At 47.2% G+C, this 24,736-nt stretch overlaps 1 long non-coding RNA gene across 1 annotated transcript; it reads left to right on the top strand.

Moving 5' to 3' along the window:
- Positions 1-2,794: 2,794 nt before the first annotated feature.
- LOC134736225 (uncharacterized) lies at positions 2,795-22,337 on the top strand. The gene is made up of 3 exons (XR_010120119.1): positions 2,795-2,970; positions 9,145-9,253; positions 21,877-22,337. It is a non-coding gene; the product is annotated as an uncharacterized lncRNA (long non-coding RNA).
- Positions 22,338-24,736: the final 2,399 nt, after the last annotated feature.

Here is a 24,736-nt window from a genome sequence, read left to right as displayed (position 1 = left end):
TCATGCCAGACACCACATTGTGACATAAAGTTGGGGTCAGCATGCAGAGGGCCTTCACCTCCAAGGCATCTTGGAAGGCACTGCCACTGACGGCTGCTGAGACAGGGTCCCCCGTGAGAAGCGTTATCCTCTGTAAGAAGACAGGCACAGCAGCAGGATGGCTGGAAACTGAGGCTGGAGGCCCAGCAAGGAAGCTTTCAGGACCGTAACTCACGGTGAACAGCCAAAGGCCCAAGTAGGGACCACGGCAGTGGGAAAGCAAAGGTCGGAGTGGACACTCAAAGTGCCCAGAGGAACTGAGTGGGCTGAGGCCTAAGGCACCAGGGAAAGGGAAGGAGGGTGCCCCAGGCGCCCCAGCAGCATGCCTGGGGGAACCCAGCCGTTCTTTCCAAAAGAAGGAGGCAAGAGGCAGTACCCACTTGGGGTAGGGGGTGGTTGGTTGGGTCTAGGGAGTGGCGGGACACCCAGGCAGCCAGTCTAAGGCTGAGAAGACTACAGAGCAAAGACTCCACCAGGCCTGGGGTGGGGGTGGAAGCGGTGAGCCATCACTGGAGAGGGTGAAGGGGATGAACTGAGGAACAGGCAGGACCAACGGTGGGCTTTCTGACGACTGAACAGCTGAGACCTTAAAACGCAACAGCAACGAGCCCAAGAGCACTGGACTGAGCGTCCAGAGGCCTGGGACCCAGCTGTGGAGCCTTGGATAAGGCATCCAGCCTCTCTGAGCCTCAGTTTCTGTTGGGTCATGAATGCCTCCTTATAAGGCTGTCTGTAAGGAGTGATCAGATGCTTGCAGGGCTGTAGTAGAGATCAAATGAAGTAATTGTTCTGAGAGGCATCTGGAACGCTGCAGAACCCCATACACACATAAGGGATTGGTACTATGCAGAAGCACCAAGAGATGCATCCTTCCCACACACGCACGGTGCAGCCCACCCTTGCCAGCCACACGAAGGCCAGCTTCCGCCTCGCTGCTCCTCTTGCTTTCTGAGCAGTCTCTCCCGCAACCCAGGGCCGGTACCCCGTCCTCCCTTCCATCTCTCAGTGGCTGAGAACCACCTCAGAAGCAGCTGAGCTCCTCTCTCCTGGAAGCCCTGACTCCCTGCAACTAGGACTTTCTCCTAGAGTCTCTGCCTCTCTCCTGGTACTAAAGTTCCCTCTCCATCCTAAGGGAAAACCAAAGTGGAAATCAGACCATGAAGCCAACCCAGGCTCTTGGAAGAATTTTCAGTGCTGGGGAAGACGGCAGCCACCGATCAAGATGCCCAGGTAGGGGGATGGGAAAAACACAGAAAACCAAGATCTCCTCTCAACCTCCCCTCCTGAGCATCCACCTCTTCCCCACCCGGAGGGACCAGTGCTGCCTCTGGGTTTCAGATGGCAGGTCCAGAGGAGGACAGCGGGGTGGAGCTGGTGAGGCAGGCAGGAGGATGGTGGGCAAGCCCGGGCCACAAGGAATGAACAAAATATGGAAAATTAAACAAACCCAGACATTGTAATGTGTGCATATTAGATTAACTCTCCGAAGGGTCGTGACCTTGAGGAACACATCCAGCCAGTGAGAAAAATAATAAACCTGATTAATGATGAAGGCTGAGCTGCAGCTTCAGCAAATAAAGGCAGCATGATGACGCCCAGTGGAATTCCAGGGTCTCCCATCCCTGGTGGACCGGAACACAGTGTACCTCGACAAGCCCCTCGCCCCTGACCACGCGAGCACAGACACTCAGGGAGTAAGGCAGGACCAGATTTGTCTCTCAGATGCCCACTGCCAACCTAGGCGGCCTCTCTCCCCGGAGGTACCACGCCCGCAGTTTCCGGGTGCTCCTAGGAGTGTCACTACCACCCGGGTGACCCATAGGGAGTGAAAGTGAAGGTAGTTCTTTGTTTCTGGCAGGGTTCAGTCCTCCTGACCAGCCCTCAGACCTCTTGGCCTGGTCTTGACAGCTGCCCACTGCCTGGCAAAAGGGCCCAGCTGTGCCCAGAGCTCCCCTCCTCTTTCCAGACAACCCAGACCCCTGGGAGACATGCCCAGGAGAGCCACTGGAGGGAGGCAGGGAGGTGGCACCGCGTGGCATCACCAGACAACAGCACCAAGAGGAAGATGGCAGCATCAAGTACAGATGCCAAGAGCCACGCAGCCCAAGGTCCAGCCCGGGAGTGGCTCAGCCCGCATTGCCCCACCACTGCCAGGCAGACAGGCCAGAGGCGACCGGGGCCCAGCCCCCTCGGCCGCCTCCTCCCCCACCCCAAGGCCCTCAGCCAACTCTCCCCAGGCTCCAACTCCTCCCCTCACTTTGCTCAGCTCAAGGGAGCCAGGGAAAGAGACACAGGTGCTCTCAGTGCCTTGAACCCCCTGTCCCAGCTGTCGCCTGCATGCCCTCCACCCCAGCCAGGTCGGAGCGCACAGCTCTGCCAGTCCTCACTGGAGATAATCTAAATCAGCTCCCCTCCCCCTCCGCCCCAGCCCCCTCCCCCATCACGTGCCCATTGCAGGTGTCTAGAGTTTCTCCCTCACTTCCCACTCGGATGAACTAGGGTGGGATGGGTGGGAGCCCCATTCGCCCCGGGAAACAGGGTCATTTCTGATAGGACGCTGGTTCCCCCAAGCAAGACGGTGTGCAGGGTGGGGGGTGTGGTGGTGGCCCGAGTCCAGTGCAGGGGCAGGGGGCAGTCGAGGCAGATGGCAGTGAGGAAAGGGGGAGGGGGCTTGGTGGGATGCCAGGCTGAGCCGGGATGGGGGGCTGTAGCCGGGGAACAGCGGCGCTGGGAGAAGCGGAGGGTGACGAGGTGTAGGGGAGACGCGCCAGGCTGGGAAGGGGCTGTCATCCCTGCAGGGGGCAGAGGCAGGGCTGGGAGTTGCACGGGGAGGGGGAGGACCAGAGCGGGAGGACGGCGAGCCCGGGGAAGGAATGCGGAGGGAGGAAGACGGACCGGGATGAAGACTGGAGGAACTACGGGAGCAGAGCGGTAGGGGGTTCGGCGGCGAATCTGGAGACGCAGGGACCAAAGTGCCAGGGACCGGGCTGGCGGGAGGCGGGAGGCGGGAGGCGGGAGCGGGGAGGAGGGCGCGGGGGCGGGGGCCGGGGCAGGGGTGAGGGGCCGCGGCCCCCGAGGGCAGGAGCGGCGGAGACGTTAGAAGTCGGAGTGCGGGAGAGGCCCGCGCTGAGGGGACTCGGGGGCGCGGGGGCAGCGCAAGGAGCGGGCCGGGGGCGCCGCTGCCCTTACCTGGGAGGCTCCGCACTCCGGGGGCTGAGCCGGGAGCCGGGCGCTGCCGGGCCGGCCGCGGGGCTGCTGTTGGCCGTTTTTTCTCTTCCGCAGCAGCCGCGGCGGCTCCAGCCCGATCCGCCCGCAGCTGAAGGCAGAGTCTGTGTCCGGCTGCGAGCGAGCCCGGCGCGGGGAGCGCGGGAGGAGCGAGGCGAGGCGCGGGGCGCCGCCCGGCGGGCAGCTGGGGAACTGCTGCGGCCCCGCGCACGGCCGGCCGGGGGGGCGCCCCTTCGAGGCCGGGCCGGAGCCCAGCGGGCAGCCGCACGCCTCCCCAGCGCCCCTCGGAGCCTCGCCTGGGAGCCCAGGCGCGGGGGCGGCTGGGGTGGCGGGAACGGGGGCGCTGCAGCGGGCAGGGCGGGCGCGGGTCCGCGCGGCTGGGGGCAAACTTGCGGCTGCCCGGGGGCCGGGGCCGAGCGGGAGGCGCCCGGCTGGGGAGAGGCGCCCGGCAGAGGCTAGGGGCGCGCGGCCAAGCGGGCGCTGCGAGGTACCGACCTCAGGTGGGGAACCCGGCGCAGCCCGCACTCTCCACCGCCCTGCGCAAAGGGGCAGCCCGCCCCGGCCCCGAGGAGTTATTAGCCCGGCCGGCTTCAGCGAGCAAGGGGCGCCTCCTGGTGGCATTCGGGGAACAGCGCGGGGGACGAGTGTGCCCTGTTAGAAGAGACTGCGGCCTCAGTGGTGCGGAAGATGGAGAGAGGTGGAGGTTTCATGGGAAGAGAGACAAGAGCACCTTGTTCAGGAGGCTGAAGAGCAACAGCTTGCATGGAGTCATTCCAGAGCACTGTTGTTTACATACCAACATCTTGGGAGGATCTCATGTTACGCATGAAGATCCTGAGGCTAGGAGAGGTGAAGGGACCAGGCCAAGAACACACGGGGAGCAAGTGGCAGGACCCAGGAGGCAACCCCCATTTCTGACACGTGGTTCATTTCAGTACACCGTGTGGTTCATCCTAATACAACAGAGTTGCCCTTAGGAGGAGGCCGGGTGAAGAGGGGGTCCTGGGGGAATAGGAGGAAGCGCAAGGGACATGTGACCCCCTCAAACCTATTGGCTCCCTCTTATCCAATCCGCAGGGTCTCTGTCTTGGGCAGACCACCAAACTGATCACACCAGCCCTCTCACCTTCAATGGCCTGTATCCCCACACCCAACCATCAGCACTCCCACAATCTCATTAAGTTCTCTGTGAAGGGTTTGTTCACAGACGTCCTTGGTCAGGCCTCACGCATGAGGCATACTATGAGGACTATAGACTCTTCTGGACGTTGCGTTCCCCGGGGAGGGCGGGCTGGCTAGCCTGGGCGGGTGCTGGGCCTCCTGCTTCAGGGAGGATCTGGGCCTCAGGAGTCGTGCCTATCCCTCCCCCAGCTCCACACACTGGCTGGATGAATGCCATATGGGAACAGGGCTCCATTCGTCCAGCCAGACATTATTTAGCACCTACTGTTTGCCAAGACTATACCACTTACACAAGTGTGATTCCCAATAATCAACTTTGCAAGGTAGGTATTGAGGTGACACTAGCCCCATTTTACAGAGGATCTTAAACCTGTTAAGGTTTAAGACCACCTGTAAGCCGGTCACACAAAACTAATTTCTAATTCCAACTCTATTCCCCCACTCTGGAGCCCCCTCTCTCTTGTACAAAATGGACAGAACAGCAGCATGAGCCTAGCAGAAAGTGTGCGGGGCTGAGAGGAGGGAGAGGCATCCCTGTGATCCCAGCAAGCGATTTCACTTCCCTGGACTTCAGGTCCCATAACTCTAAAAGTGAGGGAAGCAGACTAGATGATCTCTCAAGCCGCGCAAACTCTGAAATGCCAAGCATGGGTCCCTGGCCCCCTTCACGGGAAGAATGCAAGTTCAGCGAGACCAGAGAGGCTTATTAAGTGTTTGGAAAGAAAAATACTATATAAGTGAAATGCTTCATCATATTCTTTTGCCTGGTGATCTCATCCTATTAACCAGGGAAGTGGGGAGGAGCTTTTGGCAGGTCAGAGAGATTGCTGTTGGCTCTGGAGGTAGTCTTGGCTGTGGCCTCTTGGGGGCGCTGGTTTCTCCCCTTCTTGCAAGAATGGTTCTGACTTTCTTTTCCTTTCGTAAGGCCTCTGCCCCTAGAAGCAGGGAGTCCCTACCAGTCACAGGGTGGACAACAATGTCAGCGAAGTCTGCCGGTACGGAAGCCTGCTGTTAGCCTCAGCCTGGTTGCCCCCACCCACTCTCCTTCCTCCCCTTGCTGCAAGATGTTGAGTTCTTTGGGATACTTACTACTTGCTCTCCACCTTTTTTACTACTGAATTTCAGCATCACCTATCAAAATTCAATTCCAGGCAAGCTGACTTCTCAAGCTCAGCTCCAGGGGTGGGAAGGTCTGTCCAGATCTTTTTTGGAAGCCACAGGGGGAGAATGTCAGAGGGCCCCGAGGCTGGCCTGGCTGATCTACTCTGAGGCTGCTGCCTTGAATGAAAAAAACAGAAGGGTTGGGAAATGGGGCTCCCACCTCTGGAACCTCTCATCTGAAACATCCCTCACAGCCAGCTGCTGTGCTGGGCAGGACGTTAATTTCACAGGATAGGGTTCATTGTGCTTGGGCGTCATGGTGGCCAGAGCCCACAGGAAGGAGTTCGTTCTCTCGGATTTATCTTCAGTTTCTTCCATCTGTCTGCCTCTGGTATACACACTAAGAAGAATATTTGATCTTAAATGTACCTGCCATGTATTTTCCGAAGATCCCTTTGAAGCTTCATCACACGTTCATAATGATCCCTCTGCATAAATGGGGCCAGCTGAGGCACACAGTGAGCAGGTGACTTGTTGTCACCTTGCTGAGTGGCACATATCATGTCATGTCACCATGTCTTAGAAACTATTGCAGCAGCCCTCTAGCTGGTCTCCCTGCCTTTAAATTGGCTCCCGCCAATATGTCTACAAATGGCTGCCAGAGTGATGTCTCTAAAACAAGCTTCACCACTTCACACCCTTGCTGAAAACCCTTTCATGACCTCATATTGAGTCCAAAACTTGTTTTTTTGTTTTGTTTTGTTTTGGTTTTTTGTTTTGTTTTGTTGTGTTTTTTTTGAGACGGAGTCTCACTCTGTCACCAGGCTGGAGTGGAGTGCAGTGGCGGAATCTCGGCTCACTGCAACCTCCGCCTCCCGGGTTCGAGTGATTCTCCTGCCTCAGCCTCCTGAGTATCTGGGACTACTACAGGCACCCGCCACCACGGCCGGCTAACTTTTATATTTTTAGTAGAGACGGGGTTTCACCATGTTGGCCAGGCTGGTCTCCAACTCTTGACCTCGTGATCTGCCCCCCTCAGCCTCCCAAAGTGCTGGGATTACAGGCATGCGCCACCACACCCAGCCTCGAGTCCAAAACTTCTTAGCATGGCATACAAGGTCGCTGCTTACTTCCCTGCCTCACCCATCATCCATTTCCATCCATCTCACCTTCAGTCAGTACCAAGCAGCATCGAGTTCTCTGCTCATCCCATTTCATACCTCTGTGCCTTTAACACACTGAATTCTGCCCAGAGTCCCCACCCCACCTCCCACATACACACAGATACACAAGTTCCTATTAACCACTCAGAATTCTGCTTAGGAATCTCTCCTACTAGAAGTTTATCGTAGCTGGCTATCTAGTCCCTTCCCAACAGAAGTAATTACTCCCTTCTCGGGATCTCTCTTGTACTTGTTAGAGTTTATGGTCACTTACTTGTTTCACGTCTGCTCTAACAGACTGTGAGCTTGTTCTCCTGGATTTATATTTTATCTTCTCCCTTCTTTGTATTTGCCTCAGGTATATCCGCAAAGCAGATACTTGATCTTAAATTTACTTACCATCTCTTTTCCAAAGGTCCCTTGAAGGTTCATCTCAAGTTCATAATGAGACTATAGGCTTTTTAAAAAACCTCTGGCCGGGCGCGGTGGCTCACGCCTGTAATCTCAGCACTTTGGGAGGCTGAGGCGGGTGGATCACCTGAGGTCAGAGTTCGAGACCAGCCTGGCCAACACGGAGAAACCCTGTCTCTACTAAAAATACAAACTTATCCGGGTGTGGTGGCATGGGACCTGTAGTCCCAGCTACTCAGGAGGCTGAGGCAGAAGAATCACTTGAACCGGGGAGGCAGAGATTGCTGAGATCGCGCCATTGCACTCCAGCCTGGCAACAAGAGTGAAACTCCATCTCAAAAAAAAAAAGAAAGAAGAAAAAAATCTATTAACCACGCAGTGCTTGGCATAGGAGATGCTTAGTAAATGTGTTGAATGGATAAACCAATAGAGAGAAAGGGTTAATGAGGTCTACAGTTCTGGCAGATCGGATTTGCTCCTGTCACTTGTCCAGATGAGTCAGATGAAATCCTAACTGGCAAATATGAAACTGTGTCCTTAGTAAGCTTAAAGTCTTTACAACCTAAGTTGAAGTTGGGGTTCACATTTGAGGAACTTAGGTTGAAGGAAGCAAGGGCCTGATTATATATCATATTGCAAGACAGTATTAAAATTCATCAATCCTATTGGAGTACTTAAACTCCAGATTAAAAGAAAATGCATTCTGTGTTCTTCTTGTCCCTTGTTTGGAGGATAAATGGTTCATTCTTATAGCAGATGTTTCACAGAACCAGTTTTGAAGCAGAAGTGAGTTAGAAGGAGAAATGTTCTTGATGTTTACTCATGCTTTAAAGGATGCAGTAAGCAGTGGTTTTGCCCAGTGATATTATGGGCAAGTGTTGGTAAAGAGCAAACATATGTGTGTGTGTGTGTGTGTGTGTGTGTGTGTGTGTGTGTGTGTGTATGTGTGTGGTTCACACAGTCCCCAAGTCTCATGGCAGCATGCTCTTTAACAGAGCTGGCTGCAAAGACTACATCGAATGTTAAAAGGTCCCATCCCCACTTGTCAACTATATTATTACCCAGCTCCCTCCCCCAGTGTCCCTTATCTCATTTATTAGTCTAGGTGTAAAGAATACTGCTTGCATTGAAATTAAAATAAAAATTTAGATAATCCTTAATTAGAATATAACCTGCCTCTCATTCTGCAACCCTGCTCCCATCCCTCATGTGAGAACCTAATTCATTTCTACCATGTGTCTCAGTTTCCACTTGCTATTCTGCAGAGGAGATAAGCTGCTGTGACAATAGTTCTTCAAGACGTCTTTGGTGCCTATTATGTGCCAGGCACCAAAGACAAAATAGGAAACCAGGCAAATCTAGGGCTGGTCCCTTTAGCATTCATAGTCAAGTAAAAGATGTCATAGAGGCACTATTTTGGTCCACTTGACATCAGGTATATTCTTTATGGCATTTTGCAGTTAACTCAGTTACATGGTCATAGTTTAGTCTGACAGTCTGGGTGGAGGCAGGGGAAGGGGCGTGCGACTTATGGCAACTCAAGAGTTGGAGCCAAGGGCCTTTAGCACACAGAGACTTGAGTATGCACTCAGAATTCTCAGTCTGAATCTTCCATAGACCTGCATTGTAGCCGGGAGTCTTCCACTATGGCCATGCCTGTCTGGGAAAGGGGAATTGCTGCTCATTTGCACAAATAAAGGCTTTAACCAGTTCCACCATAGTAGGGGTACTATGCTTACATCTAAAAGCGGGATTTTACTTGTGATAAGCTTTATACTTTCACATTCATCTTTTGTCATTTGATTCTCATAGTTGGTCCAGGTAGGTTCCATTACACGACATTATAGATATAAACCACTCAGTCAGGAAATAGCAAAACTGGGCTAAAACTCAGGGCTTCCAGCTGCACGAAAGACACTGATCAAAGATCGCTACGAAAGTCAAGCTGTGTAAAATGTTAAGCAAGTATTAAAGCCGCAGTATTTTCCCCCATCCTTTTACTGTTTTTCTTCACCACTTCCAGCAATAAGAGCAACTGAAGAAACACTCAAACAGGAGGAAGAGGTCGGAGGATGAGGAACAGCGTGGCATTTTCTACCTGGGAGCAAAGCACAATCACTTAGCAATGGAAGGTACAGAGAAAAGGATCTGTCCTCTCGATGCACCCACCCCAGGATATCAAAAATAAGGTGGCAGTTTTCATACTGCCCCAGGTGTTTGGGGTTTGCAATTTATCCAGAGGATAGTTTTGTCTGAAGACTGGCATTAAATATTCCTATAAATTGTTATGAAATAACACAGGGATATTTATACGCATTCAAAGGCAAAAAAGCGTGTGTGTATGCATATGTGTATGTATGTGCATATATGCCTATGTGTGTACATATTTCTGTATATATGTACTTCATAGATACACATACCTCTCATCATATATGTAATTCACCATCATGCAATAGAGCAATAATTTATTGTACAGCTTCTGTCTGCCAGGTACAGCGTAGTATTAGACACTATAGGGTACAGAAAGAAAAACCGGCCATGGTTTCTACTGTCAAAAAGCGTATACTCTCATGCATTTAATTTTCCCTCCTAAAGGAAAACCTTTAAATTTTATCTCAGAGCAATGCTTAGGAATTTGGGCTCTCTTGAAGCATTCAGAATAGCAAAAGGTATAAGATTCTATTCACCCAGGAGGGACGTCTTACTCTTCGTAGCTCAGTGAGGGATAGGTCATTTTCAAGAGGGGTATTACAGAGGAGGCTATGCCTGAGTGTGAAATACTAGAAGAGATGCCTGACCCGTCAGCTGCCATTATAACAAAGGTTTCCTTTATAGCAACAGTTAACATACACTCATTTCCATCTTGTTCTTCCAGATTCCAGGCAAAAATCTTCAATTTAAAACAATTCCATTATCTTATTCGGAAAAGACAAAAGGGGAATGTGGTAGCTCTCTTCAAATACTTCAGATCTTTCTTATGTTGCTCCACAACCAGGACCAATGGATAGAAGTTACAGAGAGGCGGCCGGGCACGATGGCTCATGCCTGTAATCCCAGCACTTTGGGAGACCAAGGCAGGTAGATTACCTGAGGTCAAGAGTTCGAGACCAGCCTGGCCAACATGGTGAAACCCCATCTTTACTAAAAATACAAAAATTAGCCGGGTGTGGTAGCACACACCTGTAATCCCAGCTACTCGGGAGGCTGAGGCAGGAGAATTGCTTGAGCCCAGGAGGCGGAGGTTGCAGTCAGCCAAGATCGTGCCACTGTACTCCAGCCTAGCCGATAGAGCAAGACTCTGTCCCCCACCACCAAAAAAAAAAAAAAAAAAAGAAGTTACAGAGAGGCCACTTTTAGCTCAAATAAGAAAGAATTTATGAGTTGCCTCAGGAGATAATGAGCTCTCCAGCCCTGGAAGTATACAAGCAGATGGATGGCCATCTGCCAGGGCTGCCATAGAGGGTATTCCAGCAGTAGATTAGGAGGTTGAATGAGGTAACTTCCGTCTCTAAATTCTTGGATTCTCTCAGTCTGTCTCCTTGGCCCAAGGCTAAAAGGAAATTTGGATCTTTGGAGAAATGTAACACTTATTGTTGAAAGTGAAAACTTGCCTTATGTATTTGGACCTTTTTCTTTAGATGTATGGGTGCTTTTCTTTAAATGCAGCAAAGATACTTAATACCAGAAAAGGCAATAATTACTTAAGTGCTCTATTGACAGAAGTAATATTATTGACACACTGAAGTGTTACTAGGTAAATAGCATTAATGGCCTTGTTTAAAAAGCATACATTTACATGAGAGGAAGACAGTTCCAAAATAAAACCAATCTGAATAGATGAACATCATGTTTGTTTTTTTAAATGACTTCTTATAACACACACATGCATATACTTTCAGGAATGAAAACAGTAAGTAGAGTAAAAATGAAGAAGTGTCTCTATATATTGCTTTATGCCTCCATGTCAGACTGCACCTCCTGCCAGAGGAAGGATGGTTTTTTTTTTTTTGAGACGGAGTCTCGCTCTGTCGCCCAGGCTGGAGTGCAGTGGCGCAATCTCGGCTCACTGCAAGCTCCGCCTCCCGGGCTCACGCCATTCTCCTGCCTCAGCCTCTCCGAGTAGCTGGGACTACAGGTGTCCGCCACCACGCCCGGCTAATTTTTTGTATTTTTAGTAGAGACGGGGTTTCACTGTGGTCTCGATCTCCTGACCTCGTGATCTGCCCGCCTCGGCCTCCCAAAGTGCTGGGATTACAAGCGTGAGCCACCGCGCCCAGCCAGGATGGTTTTCTTCAAGCATTTTCCAGCATTAAGCATTTGGGTAAACTTCAGCACACACACGGCAGGGTGCGGTGGCTCACGCTGTAATCTCAGCACTTTGGGAGGCTGAGCTGGGCAGATCACATGAGGTCAGGAGTTCGAGACCAGCCTGACTGACCAACATGGTGAAACTCTGTCTCTACTAAAAATACAAAAAGTACCCGGGCGTGGTGGCGGGTGCCTGTAATCCCAGCTACTCAGGAGGCTGAGGCAGGAGAATCACTTGAACCCGGGAGGCGGAGGTTGTAGTGAGCCGAGATTGCACCACTGCACTCCAGCCTGGTGACAGAGCTAGACTCCGTCTCAAAAAAAAAAAAAAAAAGTTCAGCACACACAGTAATACCTTGTTCTTCTGAATACAAACTGACTCCAAGCTACCCTCCCCCTCCACCTTTCTGAGGGAGTATACTGCTTTTAAAATGCTAATTAATTAGGCCCACTGTTGAGGTGATATGGTTGACTTAAAAATTTAGCTGGGAAAGAGGAATAGAGATATTAAACTGAAAAACAAAAGTTGAAGAGGTAGACCCAGGTGAAAATACCTATATACAAATACCTATACAGTTAATAACCAAGTAAGTCTTATCTCTCCCAACCCCAAAGACAAGATTTTTATTTTTTGGTAGCTATAGAAGGGTCTGTTTTATGGTGTAGTTGGCTAAAGAAGTAGGTAGGGGAAGGGAGAAAAGGTTTATTAAATACTGGAGGCTACTCCCAGGACTGTGTTTTCAACCATCAGTTGAAGTTAGTGAACAATTACTCCATGGGTCCTAGGTGGCAGGCACTGTCCTCGATTTTTGCTGGGTGTGGTTCCAGTCCCCAAGAACCAGCTCACTCCAGTGAGACCTACACAGGCAATATCCCCCTGTGCACTCCCTTAGTGGCGGCCCCCACTAATTCCAGTCCTCGGCTCAACACTGTTGCCTCTGCACCTCACTCATTAACAACAAAATCAATCTGAATGCACAAGTAAATGCATTTGGATACATAATTTTTTTTTTTTTTTTTTTTTGAGATGGAGTCTCGCTCTGTCACCCAGGCTGGAGTGCAGTGGCGTGATCTCGGCTCACTGCAACCTCTGCCTACCGGGTTCAAGCAATTCTCCTGCCTCAGCCTCCCCAGTAGCTGGGATTACAGGAACCCACCACCACAGCCAGCTAATTTTTGTGTTTTTAGTAGAGACGGGGTTCCGCCATGTTGGCCAGGCTGATCTTGAACTCCTGACCTCAAGCGATCCACCCGCCTCGGCCTCCCAAAGGGCTGGGATTACAGGCGTGAGCCACTGCGCCCGGCCTGGACGTAGAGCTTATATATAAACTTGAACTAATGAGTAGTAAGCATTCTGAGGATAAATGTGCAAAGCACTTCACAGTTTACAAAGTGCTTTCACAGCCATCATCATATTTTTCATTTCAACCCTGAGTTGTGTTATCCTTGTTTCAAAGATAGGAAAATTTGTATTTATTTTTAATAGTATTTGTTTGTTTTGAGACGGGGTCTCACTCTGTTGCCCAGGCTGGAGTGCAGTGGTAGTATCATAGCTCACTGCAGCCTTCAAGTCCTAGGCTTAAGCAATCCTCCTGCCTCAGCCTCCCATGTAGCTTGGATCACATGGTGTGCCACCACACCCAGCTAATTTTTTGATTTTTTGTAAAGATGAGAGTCTCACTTTCTAGCCCAGGCTGGTCTCAAACTCCTGGGCTCAAGTGATCTGCCTGCCTCAACCTCCCAAAGTGCTGGGATTACATGTATAAGCCACCATGCCTGGCTGAAAATACCTATTTAGTAGTAAATTATGAGCCTTTAAGTTGTATTTTCTGATTTGAAATCAAAATATTCCCCTTCCACTAGTTATATTTTAACAACCCCACTACCATCCTGATATAAAGAATCCGAGGTACAAAGTGATTCACCAAACCAAGCTGTGCCACTTAAATGAGCTAAAATCTACATTCCTGCTCCATAAGGTTCCTGGCTCTTTTCCTGTAACTGAGCCAAGTCACCAGCTTTGCCTTGGGCCAGATGAAAAGATCAAAACATTCTTTGTAGAATGGAAAACATAGGCGACATCAAAACAGCTGGAAAATTCAACCTATCACTTGAAATTTCAAGAGTAAAAATTAAGGTAAAAAAAATCAATCTTACTTTTAAAGTAAGTTCAACTGTATCTTTCTCTGTCTCATTCTGTGCCTTGTTTTATACATGTGCCTTGTTTCACATGTGTCTCTCCCAGGGGCAGGGTCCAATTGTTTATTATTTTAAAATACAGTATTTGGAAAACATCCTCCAGGATAACATACACTGTCCATTATACAGGTTTTAGTCACTAGGGCTGAAACTAAGCATCTAGACCCTGAGTCCAGACAGAACTGTGCTATTCTTTGTTTAACAGAGCACATGGTTGACATTTAATAAATGTTAGATAATAAAAATAGAAGCAGTACTTCAACGTAACAATATCTGAAGAATCTCATTAAGCACAAAGTAAGGTAAACAAACCACCACCACACATCTGGATTTGCATATAAAAGCACGTTGCCCTTCCATTATAAAAGACAGGGACCTGCTGGACAGCATGTTTCACCCAACACCATGGTAAGAGAAGGGAAAAAAAGGCTCTTTTGTTCAGCACTCTTCCCTAATTATACCTTAGATCTGAGTAAAGAAAATATAGCACACATGATCAGAAATAATTTATCAGTAAATAAATAGCAATGGAGTAGGGAGTTAATCACATTATCAATAACAGGGTGAGCAGAAATGGACAGATGGGAGCACCAAATTATTGACAGCAGCATGAAACAGAAAAGGAAATTCAAAGCCAGAGGAGATGAGTCAAGAAATTAAACTTGGTTTCCATGTTAATTCAAAATTGTTTGTTCAGGAGCTGAAGGAAGAGGGAAGCAATGATAACTCCAGCAGAGAAACTGCGCATTAATATCCTAGCAAAACAATCCTCTGATAATAGGAAATATTATGATGTCTCCAGAGAAAAGAGAGAAATTCAGATTTACTCTCCCATCCATAGAGCTCATGGATGCTTTAACACAGTACATTCAACCAAGCTGAATAAATATCAACAAGAAGGTTAAAACATTGATTAGGGGAAATACTTCACATTACTGACATCTGAAAACAAACAAACCAGCTAAAAACAAAGCAGGCGGGGGGGCGGGGGGATGTAGGCTGTTTTATTCCTCTGGAAGTAATGCTGGTGATTTGTGGTTCCAGCTGCCCAGCAGGTGGCTTGAGGTAGGGATTGGGGAGTAGGAAGCAGAGGGAATGAGAGGTGGGAGGGAACGGTTCCTTGGTGCAAAGCTATTGAAAGCTGCTAACAGCGTAATAAAACTATTACACTGTTTTATGAAGCAATACAAGAGATTACCCAAACATCTTCAGCTAACATCAAGACTGCACTGGACACCTAATAAAACAAATAGCTTGGCTGGGCGCCGTGGCCCACGCCTGTAATCCCAGTACTTTGGGAAGCCGAGGTGGGTGGATCATTTGAGGTCACGAGTTGGAGACCAGCCTGGCCCATATGGTGAAACCCGGCCTCTACTAAAAATACAAAAATCAGCCGGGGGTGGTGGCAGGCGCCTTTAGTCTCAGCTGCTTGGGAGGCTGAGGCAAGAGAATCACTTTAAACTGGGAGGCGGAGGTTGCAGGAGCCAAAATCGCACCACTGCACTCCAGCCTGGGCGACAGAGCGAGACTCTGTCTCAAAAAACAAACAAACAAACAAACAAAAAAACCAAGAAACAAAAAACAAATGGCTTGAAAAAATTGCCAAATCTTCTAGATGATTGAATCTATATAAATTCTCTCCTGTCTAGCCTTTTGGTATCACATCACTTCATAATACTTGTCTAATCTTAGCCAAAACAAGGATAAGAAGTCGGAGGTTACAGCAAGAATCTAGGAAGGGACTCCTCCTTACGTTCACATACTTAACAAATGGTCTTTCTCTTTCTATCCTTTAGTTACCAAAGAGCATGGGGGTGCTGGGAAAGGTCAGCCCAGCTGCCTGATGCTAAATAAAACTGCTCTCAACTCTCAGTATCACTGCATCTCTGAAGGTGGAGGGAAAACATGAAGCTTCCCTGGTGTCTTGCTGGCCATCGTGCAGTTAAGACCCCAAGGCACCTCATCTCTTTTGCCACACTGTTCACAGGCATCTTGAAGGGAAAAACGAAATTGCTGGCAAGTTGGCATAATGTCAGTGCATCAGTAGATCCTACTGAGATTCTTTAAAGAAAAAAAGAACCATACATTTTCACAGCTTATCCCAACTGTCCTTGCCGTATGTTCCTGTACGCAGTAGACTTTTTGGACCATGAGGAAATCAAAAAACAAAGTGTAGCAACTGGCCGGGCGTGGTGGCTCACACCTGTAATCCCAGCACTTTGGGAGGCTGAGGCTGGAGGATCGCTTGAGGTCAGGAGTTCAAGACCAGCCTGGTCAATATGGTGAAACCCCATCTCTACTAAAAATCCAAAAATTAGCCGGATATGGTGGTGTGCACCTGTAATCCCAGCTACTCGGGAGGTTGAGGCAGGAGAATTGCTTGAACCCGGGAGGTGGACGTCGCAGTGAGCTGAGATCTCGCCACTGCGCTCCAGCCTGAGTGACAGAGCGAGACTCTGTTTCAAAAACAAACAACAGACAAACCAAAGTGTAGCAACTGACTTCTTATGAGGTATTTTATATTGTGAGGGGCAAGCAAGAAATAAGAGACTAATTATGACCAAATATCAAGTATTTACTAGCTGCCAGGCACGCCACGTGCATTGTTTCATTTTCGTCAATTCAACCCTGAGGAAGGTACTATTATTACCTTACTTTTTGCAGATGCTGAAACTGACGCTTAGCAAAATTCACTTGCCCAATGTCACACAAGTCAGTAAGTGGCAAAACCAGCACTTTCTGATGTCGAGAGACCATGCTTCCTACCCACTATGCCACATACGCCAATTAGTAGTCTCAAAAAAATAGAATGGGTTATTGAGAAGAAGATAAGTTCCCTAAGACAGAAGATGTTCACCCATCTCCAGCGTGAGTAGAGAAGGGACAAAGGCACTGAGTCACTCAGTATGAGGACACAGTAGGTGATCTCTGAGGTACTTTTTTTTCTTCCATTTAAAAAATATATAATTCATATGCCATAAGATTCACCATTTTAAAGTGTACAACTCAGTGGTTTTTAGTATATTTGCAAGGTTATACAGCCATTGCCACTAACTCCAGAACATTTTTGCCACCGCCCCCTGAAAAAACTCCAAATCTTTTCATTACCAAATATCCATGAACACCCTCCCCTCTCCCCAGTCCCTGGCAACCACTAATCTACTTTCTATGAGTTGTCCTATTCTACATATTTCATATAAAGGAATCATACAATATGTGGCCATACAATTGGGGACCGCCTTCTCCACCTAGCATAAAGTTTTCAAGATTCATTATGTCGCATGTTATCTGTACTTTATTCCTTTTTTAAGGGCAAAGAACATTCCCCTATATGAATATACCACATTTGGTTTACCCAATCAGTTGACAGACTCCAAAGTACTTTCAATTTTGAGATTTTATGACACAGATTTTATGCACACAAGTATGGATTATGTCCTTAATCCAACTGAAACAACACGAATGAGTCAACTTGATCTAGCTCTGGAACTGTATTTGCCATATCTTGCTAGACATCTGTAAGTTGAGACAACACTGCTACCTAAAACTCAACATGGCCACAATTACACTGATTTTCCCCTCAAAGCCTATCTCTGCTCTATGCTTTCCCAGTTGTTAATCAATCTCTTTGGTTCACAGAAAGTCTTGTTTTTTAAACTCCTCCCTCTCTTGTATGCTACATATTAACTTACATGCTAACATCTATAATTTCTACCTCAACTACACCATTTTTCCCCTTTCTGTTCCTACTTTACCAAATGTAAGCCTCTTGTTTGGATATTATCACTCCACTAGTCTTCCTGCCTCCCAACTCTCCTTTGCCTGCTCTATTCTACTTTAGCAGAATTCAGCTGCTGAGTTAATCTCTTTAATGTTTAGTTATGTTCAAGTCATTCCCAAGATCAAACACCTTGAATGGAATGCAAACTTCTCAGAATTTCTACCCCTTAGTCCAGTGTAGATAACTGCAATTTAGGGAGGGAGAAAAGCAGAAAACTAATATTCATGTACTTGTCACTATTGGGCTGTAAACACCTTTAAGTACAGAAACGATTTCTGCAACCAGGTAAAAAAGACAAGCTTTGGTGGAAGACAGACCTTATCTCGAATCCTAGCTGTGCCACTGGGAACATCATAATCACTACTAGCTTCAGTTACCTGCTCTGTAAAAATGGAGAAAAACCACTTACCTTATGAGGTTTTTGTGAAGACAGGAGTCATATATGTAGTGTACAGCACCTGACACATAGTTTGTACTCATTAAGTTGTAGCTAATATTTTTATTTTTATTTTTTTGATTGCCAGGCTGGAGTGCAGATCATGGCTCACTGCAACCTCCGCCTCCTGAGCTCAAGTGATCCTCCCACTTCAGCCTCCCAAGTAGCTGCGACTACAGGCGCACATCACCTCACCTAGCTAATTTTTCTATTGTTTTTAAGATGGTGTTTCACCATGTTGCCCAAGCTGGTCTTGAACTCTTGGCCTCAAGCGACAAGGGATCCACCCTCCTCAGCCTCCCAAAGTGCTAGGATTACAGGCATGAGCCACCATGTCTGGCCAGCCATTATTATTTTATTTATTTATATATTTTCATATGGAGTCTTGCTCTGTCGCCAGGCTGGAGTGCAATGGCATGATCTCGGCTCACTGCAACCTCTGCCTCCTGGGTCCAAGTGATTCCCCTGCCTCAGCCTCCCAAGTTGCTGGGACTACAGGCGCCTGCCACCACGCACAGCTAATTTTTTGTAGTTTAGTAGAAACGGGGTTTTACCCTGTTGGCCAGGATGGTCTCCATCTCCTGACCTCTTGATCCGCCCGCCTTGGCCTCCCAAAGTGCTGGGATTACAGGCGTGAGCCATTGCGCCCGGCCAACTATTACTTTTAATACTCATCTTGGAAGTTTCCAAAGTACATTTCATACTAAGGGAAAAGCAAAGGTGGAGTCCCAGCCTGGAATGTGAGGTGGGGAGACTTGAAGGAGCCTAAGCCTTACTGGGGAAGAGGGCTCACAATGGACAGTAGAGGGAAATAAAGCTGGCCAAATTATGAACATCTCTGAAACAAAGCGGAGTTTAATCTCGATACAGTAGTAACCACAGCCCCTGCAGGTTCTTGGGCAGGCAAGTGGCATAATGAAAGGAATGTTTTGGAGCAAACCTGGCGGGTAGTCATGCATGACAGGCTGGAGAGCGGAGGCAGCAAGCAATCTATGCAGGTGTTTTAGACATGGAGCTGTGCCGCAAGATAACCTGCTGCAGTGGAAACAGAGCAAGGGGTAAATCAGAGACATTTTGAAAGAAAAAAAATCATAGGATCAAGTAACAAATACTGCAAACGAGCCTAACATCCACCTTCCTTTCCCTAAGGCCTATGACTCCTTTTTTTCCTCAAACCATCTTCAAACACCCTGCTCCGCTGCAAAGCTTTCTGAAACAAAGCTGGGAATAAGTTAACCAATTAATCAATCAACTCTATAGTCACGGCTGCCAAGCTGTTCTGGCCCAAGATAGAAAGATTCCTGCATTTAATCTGCCTCGGTATGCCCAGCCTTAATTGCATGTCAGATCAGTACATCTTTGAAGAGAGAGGAAGAAAAGAGTTGAGAATGTAAGTTAATCATAACCCATATTTAAAGATGCAGAACCGGCTGGGCGCCATGGCTCACGCCTGTAATCCCAACACTTTGGGAGGGCCCAGGCAGGCAGATAGCTTGAGGTCAGGAGTTCGAGACCAGCCTGGCCAACATAATGAAACCCAGTCTCTACTAAAAATATAAAAAATCAGCTCGGCATGGTGGCATGTGCCTGTAGTCCCAACTACTCAGGAGGCTTATGCAGGAGAATTGCTTGAACCTGGGAGGCAGAGGTTGCAGTTAGCCAAGATTGCACCACTGCACTCTAGGCTGGGCAATAGAGTGAGACTCAGTCAGGAGAGGAGAGGAGAAGGGAGGGGAGGGGAGGGGAGGGGAAAGGGAGGGGAGGGGAGGGGAAAGGAAGGGAGGGAAGGAAACAGAACCTTCCCCAAACACTTCTATTAGAATGCCAATACCCCCACCACAAGCAAACATTAGGCTCTGTGGGTATTGCAGGTAAATGTCACTGACTACCCAACCAGGATTTATCCCAAAGAGGACAACTTCCAAAAGAAAAAAAAAAGAAACAGTAGAGAAGATTTGAGTCTTTTACTCTCAGTAGGTGGCAAGCCATAGAAACAGTTTTGTCTAATCTCTTTTCCTGTCACTTGAAGTGTTGGTTTGTAAATATATGATTGCATGAAAGCATCCAAGTTATCTGGGACTTATTCTCGCTGGCTGGAACAGTTTCTCTGGTGGAGCATTTGCTTGCTATACAATCTGGTTAGCTCATATTCTGGGGACTCAACTTCTACAAAGTCTCCAAATTTCATAAGCCTTTCAGAACAGGCCATCACTCAGGACACAGGCTGAAGTGGAGATAAGACCTCCAGTCTCTCCTCAGCCAGTGCTCAGCAAGTGTTCTCTGAACCAGACAGGTCAGATCTTCTTCCACAAAAGCCTCCAAGTCGTTGTAAACTGGCAGTGAGACCATGATGAAAGAAGAGATGAAACTGTTTTATCAGACTGCAGGTAACAGTAAACTAAAGCTGTCAAAATAAAGATACTTCAAAGAAGAACAGGAGAAAAAGAATTTTCCAGGGACAGATTTCAGTGGGTGACATTAAAATTACACTCTAGTTGGGTGAAGTGGCTCACACCTGTAATCCCAACACTTCAGGAGGCTGAGACGGGAAGATTGGCCTGGTGGCGTATGCCTGCAGTCACAGCTACTCAGGAGGCTGAGGTGGGAGGATGGCTTGAGCCCAGGAGGTCGAGTCTGCAGCGAGCCGTGTTTGTGCCACTGAACTCTAGCCTCAGTGACAGAGCAAGACCCTGTCACAAAAATAAAATAAGCAAATAAAAGAACACTCTAATTGGGAGCAACACAGAAGGTCAGGAAAGGATAGAGCTTACCTGAGAATACCTAAGCAAGCCAGCTCTGTCTGTTTTCCTGTGCTATCAATTTAACATTCAGAGTTGAAGGGGCCTTGGAGAGAACGGTCATCCAACTTCCTCAGTGTAAGACGACAATACTGAGCCTCGATAAGTAAATGGCTTGTTGTGGGTTAGATAACCAGCTGGCATCAGCACAGAGACTAGAAGGAACTCAGTTTAGTTTGGTCTTGCTTCCCTGGTATGTACGGGCCCTCTCCCTATGCACAGGAGGGGAAGGCAGAGAGAAATCCCAGAAATCCTGTCACATGCTAGACTTTAGGCTATGATGTTTGGGGCTGTTTCTTCAGAAAAGGTTTCAAAGTGCTATTATGATTTGAATATGAAAATCACTTATGCTTTTCAGTGCGGGAGACATGGTGATTGATGCATTTTTAGGAAGACAAACACAAACTCTCACTAAATAACCACAATATAACTCAGATTTCCATTAAGACTTAAAAGAAAGCAAGCAGCTTATATATTTGAATACAGATGTTTCAAAACTACGAAGATCTAGCTTTAACTGGAAGATAACCCAAGCAGTATTAGCACATTGCATATGGGAGCCTGCAGCAAGATGAAAACCACTACAGGTGTACATAATCACTGAAAAGTTTCTGGAACATCTACCATTCCACTTCACCCCTTTACAAACAGTAGTCCCCAAACATCACAAGTCCAATACATAGGTTTCTCTAAAACCAAGGCTCTCACTAAAGCAAATGTAATCAAAAGGGTATTTTTTTCTTTCTTTACACTTAAAAGAACAATCAAGTTAAAGTGTATTATTACAGAGTTCAGCAACTTATTATTTTTTTTTAAATGGGGCTCGGTGCAGTGGCTCACGCCTGTAATTTCAGCTGAGATGGGAGAACTGTTTCAGGACAGAAGTTCCAGACCAGCCTGGGTGACATAGTGAGACCCTGTCTCTAAAAAAAGTTTAAAAGTTAGCCAGGCATGGTGGCATGTGCCTGTATTCCCAGCTACTTGGGAGACAGAGGCAGGATTATTTAAGCCCAGAAGTGCAAGGCTGCAGTGAGCTATGACAGCACCACTGCACACCAGCCTGGGTGATAGAGAGAAACCCTGTCTCTAAAAAATAAAAAGAACACACATAGACTCACCCCTAACAGTCTAGGGTTTAGACACACCAAAACCGTAATATTACAGGAAATATGGCTGTATTAGCAAGTGGGATACCTACATATTCTTGACTATTTTTCTCCTCTCCTGTTTTAGGTACTTGAGATCCTGAAATGGGGCCGGGCACGGTGGCTCACGCCTGTAATCTCAGCACTTTGGGGAGCCAAGGCGGGCAGATCACAAGGTCAGGAGATCGAGAACATCCTGGCTAACATGGTGAAACCCTGTCTCCACTAAAAATACAAAAAATTAGTCGGGCTTGGTAGTGGGCACCTGTAGTCCCAGCTACTCTGGAGGCTGAGGCAGGAGAATGGCGTGAACCCGGGAGGCGGAGCTTGCAGTGAGCCGAGATCGCACCACTGCACTCCAGCCTGGGCAACAGAGTGAGACTCTGTCTCAAAAAAAAAAAAAAAATCCTGAAATGGAAAATAAAAAACGAAAAATGTTGGGGAGATACCAGCCTCATGCCTAGTAATTTCTCATTTAATCCTCACAACTGTTAGGTTGGATATTATTTACTTCAATTTATAGATAAGAAAATGGTAACAGAGAGGGTAGCTCACTCAAGGCCACACAGCAAGTAGGTAGAAGAGTTGAAATTGAATCCAGATCATCTAAGTTCAGGTTCTTTTCACTACACCAACAGTTCTCAAAGTGTGGTCTGCAAACCTTTGGGGATGCCCAAGACTCCCAGGGATCCAAAACTATTGTCACAGGCTGGGCGTGGTGGCTTATGCCTGTAATCCTGGCATTTGGAGGCTCAGGCAGGACGAGGGCTTGAAGCTAGCAGTTGGGAAGACCCCATTTCTACAAAAAATAATCTTTAAAAAATTATCCGGGCATGGTGGCATGCACCTGTAGTCCCAGCTACTAAGGAGGGTGAGGCGGCAGGATCCCTTGAGCCCAGGAGTTTGAGGCTGTAGTGAGCTATAACTGCACCACTGCACTTCAGCCTGGATGACAGAGCAAGAACACAGACAGACTGAAAAAACAAACAAACAAACAAAACAAACAAAAAAACCCAAACCCCAAAACTTTTCATAAAACTACTGAGACACCATGTGCCTTTTCACCATGTTGACAATTGCACTGATGGTGCAAAATCAATAGGGGGTGAAGCTGCTGGTGACTTAGCAGGAATCAAAGTTGTTGTACCAAATTTCATTAACACTGTATTTGTCACTGCTGCTGACTTGCAATAGACACTGCCAGTTGCACTTAAGAATGTCCTTGACGAAGCAGTAAATTTTAATAATTTTACGAAATCTCAACCCTTCAGTATACATCTTTTTAATATTTTGTGTGGGGGGGAAAAAAAGGTAAGTATGCATCAAGCAACCCTGCCACATACCAAAGTGCCATGGTTGTGGCTGAAAGAAAGGTACTAGCCACTTTTTTTTCTGAGATGGAGTCTCACTCTGTTGCCAGGCTGGAGTGCAGTGGCGCAATCTTGGCTCACTGCAACCTCCGCCTCCCGAGTCCAAGCGATTCTCCTGCCTCAGCCTCCTGAGTAGCTGGGACTACAGGCGCGCACCACTATGCTCGGCTAATTTTTTGTATTTTAGTAGAGATGGGGTTTCACCATGTTGGCCAGGATGGTCTTGATCTCCTGACCTCGTGATCTGCCCGCCTTGGCCTCCCAAAGTGCTGGGATTACAAGCGTGAGCCACCACGCCCAACTTTTTTTTTTTTTTTTTTAAATGGAGGAAGACCATTTTAACATGAAATAATGACTGGTAAACAATCGCCATTGAGACTTGAATATTTGGCAGGTATCTTCTCACTCAAAAATGAAAAAAAGTGAGCCTGTCATTTCAAGGAAAACTGTATTTGTTGCCAATGATAAAATTCAAGATTCCAAGGAAATATTAGAATTTTGTGAAATCTGCATTTACCATGGGACTTTTCTGATGAGATCAGTTGTGATATTAACAAATGTGACTTTTTGATATTTATATAAATAAATGTGTTAATATTTGGAAGAACTGCATAATTCAGTAAACCAGTATTTTCCAAATGACCAATACAGGATATTACAAAATCATGCATGGGTAAAAGATACCACTCTTCACATAAATAAAGTGTAAAATGGATCAGTGTATTTTTAGTTTAACAGAGTACAAAAACTTCCTTGATAGGATTTCAGATTCCACACTGCAGCTATCTTTGAAGGAACTATCACTTGCCAAATTTGTACTAGTATCAAAGAAGAATATCCATAATTATCTGAAAAGGCTATTCCAATATTTCTCCATTTAAAAATATGTGTCTGTGTGAAGCTGGATTTTCTTTATATACTTCGACATACCACAACAGGGCCAGACGCAGTGGCTCACCTGAGGTCAGGAGTTCGAGACAAGTCTGACCAACATGGCGAAACCCCGTTTCATGCAGAGGCAGGATAATCGCTTGAACCCGGACGGCAGAAGTTGCACTGAGCTGAGATTGCACCACTGCACTCCAGCCTGGGTGACAGAGCAAGACTCCGTCTCAAAAAAAAAAAAAAAAAATCACGAAAGATTGTGTGCAGAAGCATACATGAGAATCCAGCTGTATTCTATTATGCCAGACATTAAAGAGATTTCAAAAACTACATAAACCTCAATTTTTAATTGTGGAAAATAGTGATTTTTCATAAAAATGTGATTTATGTTCACACGTAATTGGGTTTACTATTTTTAAATAAATTCATTTTTCTCATTTCTATTTTCTTTTAAATTTCTAATACAGTGACAATTGATAGATATAATCCACATGAATACAAGCTTCTCCATAAAGTCTTTCATAATTTTTAAGAGTGCCAAGTTGTCCTGGCCAGGTGTGGTGGCTCATACTTGTAATCCCACCACTTTGGGAGGGTGAGGCTTGCTTGAGCCCAGGAGTTTGAGACCAGCCTGGGTAACATGGAGAAATGTCATCTCTACAAAAAATAAAAAAAAAAAATTAGCCAGGGCTG

The sequence above is a fragment of the Symphalangus syndactylus genome, chromosome 3, assembly GCF_028878055.3.
Source record: "Symphalangus syndactylus isolate Jambi chromosome 3, NHGRI_mSymSyn1-v2.1_pri, whole genome shotgun sequence".
Lineage (NCBI taxonomy): Eukaryota > Metazoa > Chordata > Mammalia > Primates > Hylobatidae > Symphalangus > Symphalangus syndactylus.
Note: the sequence above shows the minus strand (reverse complement) of the source record. Positions and strands in the feature narration are given on the sequence as shown.